This window comes from Vombatus ursinus, unplaced genomic scaffold (assembly GCF_900497805.2).
Source record: "Vombatus ursinus unplaced genomic scaffold, bare-nosed wombat genome assembly UNPS02014786.1, whole genome shotgun sequence".
NCBI lineage: Eukaryota > Metazoa > Chordata > Mammalia > Diprotodontia > Vombatidae > Vombatus > Vombatus ursinus.
This window is the reverse complement of record NW_020954564.1, coordinates 2,180,448-2,193,839: the sequence shown is the minus strand read 5'-3', so window position 1 is coordinate 2,193,839 and position 13,392 is coordinate 2,180,448. Positions and strand designations below refer to the sequence as shown.

The 13,392-nt window shown below is 39.9% G+C and overlaps 1 protein-coding gene across 9 annotated transcripts in view; it reads left to right on the top strand.

Moving 5' to 3' along the window:
- Window positions 1-13,392, top strand: part of LOC114047370 (whirlin-like) — a 134,603-nt gene that overhangs the window by 21,303 nt on the left and 99,908 nt on the right. The gene's annotated exons all lie outside the window — the stretch shown is intronic.

The following is a 13,392-nucleotide window of genomic DNA, read 5'->3' as shown; positions in this document are numbered from 1 at the left end:
TGATAACGTTGATTTCTTCCTCTGAAAACTGCCTGTTGTATCCTTTGATCATTTATCAATTGGGGAATGGCTCCTATTTTTATAAATTTGACTTAGTTCTCTATATATCTGAGAAATAAGGCCTTTATAATGAGTTTATATTCTAAACCTGTGTTGTTCTTGGCTGCTATTTATTTCTACTTGGCAAATCATTGCTATTTAACAATGTTTAGGGGCTCTTTTGGCCTCCTCGATATTGTGACTACATTGGGTACAATGTTTTTTTAGGAAATGGTGATAATCAATATCAATATCTTTGCTTTTTTAAAAAAAATTTTTCCCGCTTTTTGGCTTTGAAATTTGTATGTGCATATAAAAATATGTATGTGTTGTGGTTGAAAGAGTAGGGCTTTCCTAGTCTCAAGTGTATCTAGCACTTGCTGTGTGACCACTGATAAGTCACTTAAACTCTCTGAGGCTTAGTTTCTCTGACTATAACAATAGAACGAGTTCCCTCACAGTCTTGTAAGGGAAACACTTTGTAAATCTTGAAGTACCACATAAATGTGAATTATTATTATTATTATATATGCATATGTGAATAAGCACACCTGTTAAACTACATCTTGTGGGCAGCTAGGTGGCACAATGGATAGAGTGCCAGGCCTGGAGTCAGGAAGACCTGATTTCAGATCTGGCCTAGACACTGCTGTGTGACCCTGGGTAAGTCACTTAACCCTGTTTGCCTCAGTTTCCTCATCTGTAAAATAAGCTGGAGAAGGAAATGGCAAACCACTCAATTTCTTTGCCAAGAAAACCCCAAATGGGGCCATGAAGAATTGAACACGACTGAAATTGACTAAAAAAAAGACAACAAAAACCTATATGTTGTCCTGTTAAGTTGTTTAGCCCATAGAGGATGATGTAACTCTTGACTTTGGTTAGATTTTATAAAAGTATAGGGTAAGATGTATTTCTTTTTAGAATATTTTAATCCACATGCCTAAATTACTAACTTTTTTTTAAGGCAATTGAAGTTAATGACTTGCGCAGGGTCACACAGCTGGTAAGTGTCAAGTGTTTGGTCTGAGGTTGGATTTGAATTCAGGTCCTCCTGACTTCAGGGCTGGTGCTGTAGCCACTGTACCACCTAGCTGCCTCTAACTAGCTTTTAAAACATCCTTCTGTCTGTCTGTCTGTCTGTCTATCTATCTATCTAGGCAATTAGGTCACACAGTAGATAGAATGCCAGGCCTGGAGTCAGGAAGACCTGAGTTCAAATCTAACCCCAGGCACTTATTAGCTGTGTGATCCTGGGCAAGTCATTACCTCTGTTTGCCTCAGTTTCCTCATCCTTAAAATAAGCAGGAGAAGAAAATGGAAAATCACTCCAGTATCTTTGCCAAGAAAACCCCAGATGGGGTCACGAAAAATCAGACACAGCTGAGCAACAAAATTAACAATCTATTTATAATCTATCTATACATACACATACATGTATATGAAAAAATATTTTTATTTTTGTAATGGCAGTGTGTTCCCTTAGTAGACACATTGTGAGAGACTGACTAAATGATCCTTTCACAATCAAGGCCATTTAATAGTTCAAAGATAAACTTTTATAAGAACTACCTTTAGATGTGCATTCCCACTGAATTATGAGAATAGTTCAGAAGAACAGCAAATTTCATTGTCTCACTATTGATAATGTTCAGTTCTCAGCCTTCTGACTGTCCTCTTTCATTGAGATGGGAAACTTCCTAGATTTCACAAATTGAGATCAGGTCCAGGGGAATATGTAGCAGCGTGGAAAGTGAGGTACGTTTTATCTTGTTATCTCAAAGCAGAGGCAATCTGATGTGATAGCTACTGACTCAGTAAGACCTGAGTTCAAATCTCAATGCTGCCACATACTGGCTCTATAACCCTGAGCAAATCATGTAACCTCTCAGTGCACCAAGACTCTTAACATAAGTTTATAAACTAATCTGAGCAACTCGTTATCCTGATAAAATCACAGGTCTAGTCTAAAAGAAAAAACAAAAACAAAAACAAAACTCAGTCCATTATGACCTAAGTCATAGAATCAGAAAGTAGTAGAACTAGTAGGAACCATGGCACTCAGACTCTTGGGGCAAAGAATATTGGAAGGTCCTTTCCCACTCCCAGTCTATGACACGAAAGAGGTTAACAATCTCTTTGTAATTGCTTAATAAATGCTTACTGATTGATTAAATGCTAAAAGTAATAGGGTTTTTCATTTGCAACTGATCTAACTGAAAGGAATCTTAGGAGATGACATGTTAGAATTCAGAACATAGCATGGGAGAGCTGAGAAAGATCTGCTAATACTGCTAATGATAGTAATAGCAGATATTTGGATAGCAATTTAAGGGTTAAAAAGTGCTTTATATACATTTTCCTGTTTGAGCCTTACAACAACACCAGATGGCAAATGTTATAGGTACTTACCTGTCACATAGGGGTGTGCATGTATGCGCGGCGTGCACACGTGTGTGTGTGTGTGTGTGTGTGTGTGTGTGTGTGTATGTGTGTTCAGTCGTGTCAAACTCTCTGTGACCCCATTTGGTGTTTTCTTGGCAAAGATAATGGAGTGGTTTGCCAGTTTGTTCTCCAGCTCATTTGACAGAGGAGGAAACTGACGCACACAGGGTTAAGTGACTTGCCCGGAGTCACGTACCTAGTAAGTGTCTGGAGGCCAGATTTTAACTCAGGAAGATGAGACTTTGTGATTTCAGGTCCAGCACTCTATCCACTAGCTGCTTGAAGTACCGGTAGTATTATCCCAAATTTTTTTCCAAATGAGGAAATTGAAGCTCAGTGACCTGTTCATGGTCACATGTCTGATAAGCATCTGAGCTGGCATTTCAACCCAAGTCCTTCTGATCACAAGCCCGACATTCTGTCCATTATTTCATACTGCTTCTCAATGCCTTGTAATTCTTTCTTTTGACTGCACTAAGGAACAAAGGATTTTAGAACTGAAAGAGAAATTCCCCATGGACTGTTTGAATTTCAAAGGACATTTGGGACCATTTACTTCAAATCCCTCATTTTACATTTGAGGAAACTGAGGTTCACAGAGAATGTAATTAATTCACTTGCTCCAGGCCACACAGTTGGCAATGACAGAGACACAAGAACCCAGGTCTTGCTAATTATCAGGCAGTGCTCCTTCCACTATTTATCCTGCCCCTCCAATGTCCAGGAGTAATTAGAGATAGCCAGTTGAATCTGCTTTGTGATCCAGTGATGCCTCTTTACTAACTTCCAGAAATAACCAAGCAAGGAGGACTCTGACTGGAGCAATAGAAATGGATACAAGGTTACCCAGGCAATTGTATACATCTGAAATAAGAAATCGCCTGCTAGGTAAATAACACACAAGGCAAATTGCTTATTTTTCTTCAATTCTCTTTCTTCGGGGAAAGGATAAAATGTTGTGGGGGATGGGAAGGAATAGCTCACACCAGTCTCCAGAGCTGTGACTTGGGAAACAGTGCGATTTGGGTGGGACGTAGATGGCAGGAATGTTACACATCAGTAGGGTGCTAACTTCCAGCACTCACATAGCTGCTTGAAGGCTATGATTTCCTTCATTTTAGAAATGACCAAGGAAATTCTAATAATACAGATGATGAAGAAGGAATGTGTATTCTTTGTATTGTTTTTTTTCCTCCCTTCTCTCCCACCTGTTTCCTTGCCTGTAAAATGGGGATAATAATAGCACCTATGTCCCAGGATTATTGTGAGCATCAAATGAGATAATATTAAAACACTTAGCACAGTGCTTGGCACATGGTAGGTGCGTAATAAATGCTTTCTTCCTCCTTCCCTCCCTGTCCCCCTTACCTTTTCCCCTCCCCTCCTCCTTCTCTTTCTTCCTTCTTATCTCCTGCCATTCCTTCCCTGTCTTTCCTTCCTCCCAATTTCCTTCCCTCCTTTCTTTTTTCTCTCCCCACTCCCTCTATCTTCTTTCCTTTCTCCTGTCCTTCCTTCCTCCCCTCCTTCCTGCCTCCCATTTTTCTTCCTTCCTTCCTTCTTTCCTTCCGTCCTCCTTACTTCCTAATTCCTTTCCTCCCTCAGGAAAAATAGACAAGCTAGCCAGTTCAGTCAGTTTTCAGCCTCATTGATTCGACCTTCACAATTTCTTTCATATCTCTCTACTTTTCTCTACTCACAGGACCACTGTGTTTTAGTTCAGGCTCTCATCACCACTGGCCTGGACTATTACAATAGCCTCCTAATTGCTCTTCCCACTTGGAGTCTATGTCCCACTCCAATACATCCTTCGTGAAAATGATATTCCTAAAGCCCCTATGTGACCATGACTTTCACTTGCCCGGTAAGCTCCACGGGCTCCCAATTGCCTCTAGTATCAAATACAAATGCTTCTTTTTGACAGTTAAAGCCCTTCAAAACCTGGTTCCAGGTTATTTATTACCCTTTGTTCCCTTTCATGAATTCTGTGGTCTAACCAAACCGGCCTTCTTGCAAGTTTCTCACACAATATATCCCATCTCCCACCTCCATGACTTTTCACAGGCCACCTATCTCCCATACCCAGAATGAACTCCTTTCTCACTGCACCTACCTTTTAGAATCCTGAGCTTCATTCAAATTCCAACTCAAACACCACCTCCTACATGAGGCCTTTCTTAATCACCCCAGGTTCTAGTGCCTCTCTCCTATACCTCTCCCCCCCACCCTGAAAATTACCTCATATCTACTTGGTATATATTTTGTTGATGTACAGTGTGGTATAGTGGGTGGAAAGCTAGCCTTGGAGATAAGAAGACCTGGGTTCAAGTTCTGTCTCCAAACAAATACTGCTTGTGTGACCCTGGGCAAGTCACTCTTGGTGGTCTAATGACTTTAAGACTTTAAGTTGCAGAGGAGGTACTGACTTGCCTTAGTAGAGGGAGTTTCCCTATCCATAGATTTCACCATACCAGTGAAATCACAGGGCCAGTCCCTAAGCCTATATTTTGTGTATACTTGTATGTGTACAAAGCTCCTTGAGGGGAGGGACTATTTCATTGTTGTACCCTGGTACCCGGCACATGGTAGGTCAGGGATTCTCAACCTGGGGCATGCAAACTTGAATGGGGGGGAAAACCCTACATCTTTATTTTCACCTAACCTCCACCTGAAATTTAGGATTTCTTTTAATTATTTAATAACATTATTCTGAGAAGGGTCCATAGACTTCACTAGATTGACAAAGGGGTCCGTGACACAAAAGAGGTTAAAAACCTTTCTGTAAGTGCTCAATAAATGCTTCTTGATTGATTGAATGTGAAAAGTAATAATGTCTTTCATTTGCAGCCCCTCAGTGGTCTCACACTAGAACTAATACTTCCAAAATGGAACTAGGAAGAGTTTGGGAAGGGTTATAATCAGGGGTATTACCAGGGAGTCTCTGGCATGGTGGTCTTCAGGCCATGACAGGAGGAAGAAACCGATCATGGTTTTAGTGAGTCCCAGAACTTGGCACAAGATTGCATCAACAAGCTCTCTTGGGATGCCTGGGGTCCATACCGCCAGGCAGCCCAGGATCAGAGCAGCTCACACTGTTTATAGAGAGGGAAAGGCAGGTCTGATTTTTTTCCCCCACCCCTGGGGTCCCAGGCAGGCTGGCACTAATCAGCAAAAAAGCTGAATGTTTCTAGTCTGGAAGCTTCTATGCATAAAACAGTACTTCTCAGAGAAAGTTATTGAAAGCAACGTGAATGTACAAAAATGTTCATAATAAAGCATTGTTTTATTTTTCATGCTATATTGATGCCTTTTATTTTTGCATAATAGACATTTCTGAACAATCCATGTTTTCCTCACCCTTCACCTCCCCCAACCCAACTTACTAATAAATAACAGTTAAGCAAAACCAACCTTCACCATGGTGAATCTGACAATCTCTGCAACATCCTGGACCCATACCTCCCCTCACCTCCAAGGAAAGGAGAGATGCCTTTTCTCACCTTTTTTCTGGGGCCAAGATTGGTCACTCCAGTTACATATTTCTAAGCTTTGTTAGGGCAGTTAAGTAGCACAGTGGATGGAGCACTGGACTTGAAATCAGGAATACTCATCATCATGAGTGTAAATCTGGCCTCAGACATTTATACTCTACGTGACCTTGGGCCAGTCACTAAACCCTGTCTGCCTCAGTTCCTCATCTGTAAAATGAGCTGGAGAAGGAAATGGCAAACCACTCCAGTATCTTTGGCAAGAAAACCCCAAATGAGGCCATGAAGAGTTGGGCATGACTGAAATGACACAACAAAAGCTTTGTTAATTTAGAATTGGTTTTTTTCTTATCTTGTTTTAGTCATTGTGTATATTGCTTTGTCAGCAGCATGATTTATGATAACAAAAAATTGGAAACAAAATATGTGCCCAATGACTGGAGGATGGCTGAACAAATTATGGTATGTGAACATAATGCAATATCACTGTACCACAAAGAATGAAAAATAGGAACAATTCAGGGAAACATGGGAATGCTTGTATGAAGTGATGCAGAGTAAAGCAAACACGACCAAGAAAATAATACACACGAAGACTATAGCAACATAAACAACGTGAACGTGGAGAGGCAACAGAATTCTGGTGAAATACAATGGTTATATTTGTCGAAGTCAGAGGGCTCTTTACTTCTTTTTTATTAACAATCAATAAATTAAATTTCTTGGAGAAAGCACTTTATTGGAAGTTTAGGTGTTTGTTGGAAGGCATATGATGTATTCAAAAAATGCATAAAATAAAATAAGAGAATTGGTCTAAATTCACTCTCTGGTCCTTTCTAACTATAAATTCTGTGATGTTTGGGAGACTTTGAATAGTGTAGCTAATTTAGTGTTGTTGAGATTGGAGTTCTTTAGGTTTATTGAGTGGCCATGTTATCAAAGAGATAAATGAATTACCTCAGTGTGAGGTTTTAAAGCAAGTTTTTATTAATATATTTTTAAATATCATCTTCATTTCCAAATACACCCCTCCCCTCTTCCTTATGCAGAAACTCATCTCTCATGACAAAGAAGAAAAAAGAAGAAAAACAAGTTCAGTAAAATTAAGCAACTCTTCAACCAAGCATAACTATAGATAGAGAGATAGATAGAGAGATAGATACTGTTACACAGCTGTAGCCCCCCACCTCTCCAGAGACAGTGGAGAACACTTTCTATACTCTTATCCAGTGCCAAGCTTCTTAGTCTTGTTAATTATACCAATGTAAGCATTTTCAACTCTTTCCACTTGTGGGCATATTGGCAACTATTAGTGATTATGTATTGGAAAATAGGAGGTTTAACCAAGGAATTAAATGAAGAACTGAAATGAATCTTGAGTTCTTGCTGTCCAGTTCTTCTGTTAAACTTATAATCAAGTGGCAAGAATGGGATCATTAGCAGTCCTTCTCTTCTTCTTACGAGGAATAGCGTTCCAGATGGCACCTTAAAATGACACAAAATCAATGGAGAAGTTTCCTGAATCAGTAAGAGGGCAGCAGGGGTAATGAAATTAGGGATGTAGAGATAAGAAATCCCTAGGATACCTAGGGCAGGGCAACTGGGCTTTGTCCAGGATGCTAAATTTAAAGGGGGTCCTGGGAACATTTGCAGTCACTTCATCTCTCTATGGCTCAGTTTCCTCATCTGTAAAATGAGGAGGTTAAATTTAATGGCCTCTAAGGTCCCTTCCATCCCTAAATCTCCAATTCCATGATTCTACAGCATTATAGAAACACTAGAGCTTAGCACCTAATTAGCAAAAATAATGAGTTAAAATAAGAAGTTAACCTATTTGAGAGGCTGGGTGGTATAATGGAGTAGAAAGGTAGCTGGCCTCCAAGTCAGGAAGACCTGTGCTCAACTTCTGTCTCTGACATGTACCAGTTTGATGACCTCAAGCAAGTCATTTAATTTCTCTCTCTCTCTCTCTTTTCATAATTTATTTATTTTTAGTTTTCAACATTCACTTCCATAAGATTTTTTTTTTTTTTTTGGCGAGGCCCAGGGTCACACAGCTAGTGAGTATCATGTGTCTGAGGTGGGATTTGAATTCAGGTCCTCCTGACTCCAGAGTCAGTGCTCTATCCACTGCGCCACCTAGCTGCCCCTTCCATAAGATTTTGAGTTTTAAATTTTCTCCCCTTCCCTTTCCTCATCATTTCCCAAGACAGCGTGCAATCTGATATAGGCTCTACTTACACATTCATATTAAGCATATTTTCACATTAGTCATGATGTAAAGAAGAATTAGAACTGATGGGAGGAACTGCAAGAATCAAGCAATAAAACAAAGTAACAAAAGAAAAGGAGAGCAAATAGTATGCTTCCATATGCATTCAGACTGCATAATTCTTTCTCTGGATGTGGATAGCATTTTCCATTGTGAGTGTTTTGGAGTTGTCTTAGATCCTTGCATTGCTAAGAGGAACCAAGTTTATCAAAGTCAATCATCGCATAGTGTGGCTGTTACTGTGTACAATGTTCTCCTGGTTCTGCCCATTTCACTCAGCATCAGTTCATATAAGCCCTTCTTTTTTGCATAAAAGTCAATGCAACCAAAATTAGGAGGGAAGCAGAAAACTGGGAAAGAATTTTTACAAATAGTGTCTCTGATAAAGGTCTCATTTCTTAAATATATAGAGAACTGAGTCAAATTTATAAGAATACAAGTCGTTCCCCAATTGATAAATGGTCAAAAGATATGAACAGGCAGTTTTCAGAGGAAGAAATTAAAGGTATCTATGGTTATATGAAAAAATGCTCTAAATCACTATTGATTAGAGAAATGCAAATCAAAATGACTCTGGGATACTTACACTAATCACATCCATCAGATTGGCTAACATGACAGAACAGGACAATGATAAGTGTTGGAGAAGATGTGGGAAAATTGGAACACTAATGCATTGTTGGTGGAGTTGTGAACTGATCCAACCATTCTAGAGAGCAATTTGTAACTATGCCCAAAGGGCTATAAAATTGTGCATACCCTTTGACCCAGCAATACCACTTCTAGGTCTGTATCCCAAAGAGATCATAAAATGGGAAAAGGACCCACATGTACAAAAATATTTATAGCAGCTCTTTTTGTGGTGGCCAAGAATTGGAAATTGAGGGGATGCCCATCAATTGGGGAATGGCTGAACAAGTTGTGGTATATGAATATAATGGAATACTATTGTGCTATAAGAAATGATGAGCAGGCAGACTTAAGAAAAAGCTGGAAAGATTTAATTTCTCTCTAAGACTGTAAGTTGAAGATCTATATTGGTAGAGGGAGTTTTCTTAGCATGAGTTCCCTACACCACTGAAATTACATTTTATAAAAAAAAAGGAATCCATAAGGTGGTGGACTGAGGATTTGCCCTGATCCCATTTTTCAGAACTGACCTTGCACTGGTGTCTCTGTGCTCTCTCTCAGGTGAAGACAAGCTCCATGTCACTTGTCCCAAGTGTAAAAATTCCAAGTGATATCTGTGGAGTATAAGTCATCTAGTCCAAAGCCTTCATTGGAACAGGTGGTACAGTGGAGAGAGCAGGAACTGGAGTCAGAAAGACCTGACTGGCCTCACTTACTATCTGTATGACCTTGGGCAAATCACTTAACCTCTGCCTCAATTTCCTCAACTCTAAAATGGGTATAATAATAGCACCTGCCTCCTAGGGTTATGAGGATTAAATGAGAAATTAATAAAGTGCTTAGCATGGTACCTGGCATATGGTATGTACTTAATAAATCCTTTCTTCCTCCCTTCTCTCCTTCTTCCTCTCTCTTTCCTTTTGTGTGAGACAGTGATGACCCTTACCCAAATTAATTCAGAGGCTTCTCCAGGTAGAAAGTAGAAAGGATTTTATTTCGAACTCGAGAAAGGGCGACTCACACCGAAAGCAGTTTGATGCAAGACCGCAGGTGCTATCAGCCAAACAAACATTTTTATAGGTTCTAACCGCAACTCCTCCCTAGCCCGTACCTCTTACGCCATTGGCTGGGCTTCAGAGGGCACAATCTAAACACGAAAAAACTACCCCAGCAATAGCAGAGGAAATTACAGAGTTGTTCCATCGGTTACACCTGCCTCCCACTCCTTCAAGTATCCTCTTTAGTACATCCTGTTTCTGTTAATTTCAGATCCTGGAATAATTTGTGGTGGTGATTATTTTCGCAACAATTTGAACATATCCGTCCGGGCTATTTACAAGCTTCCTGACCTGGGCACACATATACACACATATTATTATTATTAGGGGTCTTTACCTTATTTTACTTATTGAAGTTTAAATTTTATGAAGGGTCTTCACCAATCTCACTCACTTCTTTCCCTCCCTCTCTTCCTCTTTCCCTCTTCCCTCCTTCCTTCTTTCCCTCCTTCTTCCTTCCTTTCCTTCCTTCCTCCCTCCCTCTCTCCCTCCTTTCCTTCCTTCTTTCCTCTCTTCCTATCTTCCCTTCCTCCTCAATGAGAAAATTGAGACTAAGAAAAAAGAAGAAACTCACTGATGGGTCACAGGGGCAGAAAATTGGCCAAGATGGAATTTGAATTGAGATCCTGTGACTTTGAATCTAGTGAGTTCTCTTTCCCTTGCAAAAGAAGTATTACATAGTTTTCTTCATTGCAAAAGTACTTTTGTTTGTTTGTATAATTTAATTAGATCCTTGCCCATTTTATAATGAGGAAACTGAAGCCCTGAGAAGGTAAGTGACTTCCTGGTTGTAGAACCAGGTCTTTTAGTGTTCAGAGGCAAGACAAAAGTCAAAACAACTAGCGATGGCCCAGGATGCAGGGGCTGAGCTTGGCATCTTCAATGTCTGATCAAGCTCTGAGCACTCCTGTTCGTTTACTCCCCCATGCTGACCTCTTTTAGGGTCATGGCCTTCAAAACAGAGGTGGCCACCACGCTCATCCCCCTCCTGCACCATTCAGATATTCTCCTCAAGCTTGTTCTTCCTACTTCCTCAGGGCATAAGTATAGCCTTCACTCATCACACATCTTAACTTTAACTGGGATTCTATTTTCCTGACTACTCTGTCAAGGGAGCAACAGGGGACCCATAAAAGAACACTATAACTTTCTCATTGCTCATCTGTATCAACTCTTTTATTGCTGTCTCAGAGAGCTGATCTCATGTGGTTATTGCTCCATCAGGCACTGACATTTAACTATGAAATTAAGAGAACAGGCAGCTTTCTTTCCTACTCTTCCTCCCCTGCTGGAGATTCAGAGTTCAGAATGGTTGCACTTGTTGATACAACCAAAGCACTCTTGTAGGCTCCCTGTGGCAATCTTTTGTCTTCGAAAATGGCGCATTTTGTGTTACGTAATCTTCAGGATGTTTTGGAAAGTCTTTTAGAAGTCTTTTGGTGACAGATCTGGGTCAGGCTTGATTCAACCATGTGACTAAAAACTAAGCAAGCTTGGCGAGTTTGTACTTTCACCCATTTCCATTCCAGTGAATAAATGTGAAGTGCCTACTATGTGTAAGGCACTGGGTGTGTGAAAATCAAACAAAACTGCTCTTTCCTCTAAAGGAGTTTACATTCTACTGTTGTTGTTGGTGGTGGGAGCAAAGGGGATGGGATACAATACATAAACAGATTAGCATATACATGATAAAACTTTTTACTATATAATGTCTCTTTTTAAATTAATTTTATTTTTAAAATAAGTTTTTATTGATATCTTTTGTTTTTTACATCATCGTAGTTTTCCACAGGATCTGTACCCTTCCCACTCTCAGAGAGCTATCCCATATAACAAATGACATTTTTGAAAGAAAAAGAAAGAAAAAAGAAAAAAATCAGCACAACTTAGCGATACATTGAAAAAGTCTGAAAACATGCACAATGTACAAGACCTGTGGACCTCCCACCTCTGTGAGGGTGTTCTCTCATATCTCTTCTTTTGAGTCATACTTGATCTTTATAATTTTGAAAGAAATTAATTTTTAAAGTTCCATACGTAGCTCCCCCCCCCATTGAGCATTTCCATATACAAAGCTAAACAGAAAAAAAATTTCATATAAAATGACAAAAGTGTACTAGGTACAGCTTACAGACAGGATGTTTGAGGTGAGAGACAGCACTAATAACCAAGAGGATCAGGACAGGAGTCCTCTAGGAGAGACCTCATGAGCCTTAAAGTGAGCTAGGTTTTCCAAGAGTCATGGAAGAATGTTCCAGGCATGGCAGGGACTGGTTGTGCAAAGGCAAGGAGGTGGGAGATAAGAGTGCTGAGTTCAAGGGATAGCAAATAAACTACTTTGGCTGGAACATAGAGTATATGAAGGAGACTCATATGTGGTAAATGTTGAAGGATAGTTTAGAACCAGATTGGGAGGGGTTTTAAAAACCAAGTTGAGGGGGCTTGTATCTTATAAAATAGGGATACATTTGGCATATTCCATAATATATGCAATATGATATACAATATATACAATATCTCATACAGTAGGCAATAGGGAACCACTAATGAGGGTTCTTGAGCAGGCTAAGTACCATGGTCAGGTTTATGCTTTAGTAAGATTATATTGGCAGCTCCTTAGAGGAGGGATTGGAGTGGGGAAAGACTGGAAGTCAGAAGTCTAGACTATTAATGAGTGACCATTCATTTTATGACCATAATATTATCACTCACCAATAATAGTTCATAATTCTACAATACTTTGAAGTTTCTCAGGTGCTTGCCTAACAATAACCTGTGAGCTGGGTAGTTCAGCTGCCATTTTTCCCATTTCATAAATGAGGAAAGTGAGAATTACGGAGCTGAAGTAGTTTGTTAATATACATCTGAGAGGGGCCTCAAACCATGTCTTTTGATTTCAAGACCAATGTTCTTTGCATTGGACCTCACTGCCTTTTAAGATAGAGTTAGTTATGTATGGCCCTTGCCTGGAGAGCCCCTGGTTTAAATTGGAAAAAGATGGGAATCAGCACAGAAGAGCTACCTCCATATTTTGTAGGTTGGAGAAAAATGCTGTGTGCTAAACTCATCTGCAAGAGTTCATTAGACAAACATGGGACCTGAAGTAACGGGACCTTGGGGCATTTTTGAATTGCTTCCTTCCTCCCAATAACCTCATTGGTAGGAGCCCTGAAAGTTTGATGATAAACGGGATCATTAGCACTGTGTGAAAGGAAAATAATGTGAAGGGGAAAATAGGACCATTTTTCTTGAGATTTTTGCCCAAAGGGCAAGGAGGCCTCCTTTTTTTATCTTGTACCACCCTTTATCCTTGTCCTTTTTGTCTGGTCTTCTTAGGCAAAACATGGGATACAGAAAAGATTGTTCCGATTTTCTTGGGGGAACATTGAGTGCTCTTAGTCATGTTAAATTCATGCCAAATCTGGTTATACCACAGGCCTCTGACCTGGGGCATAGTTTGCAT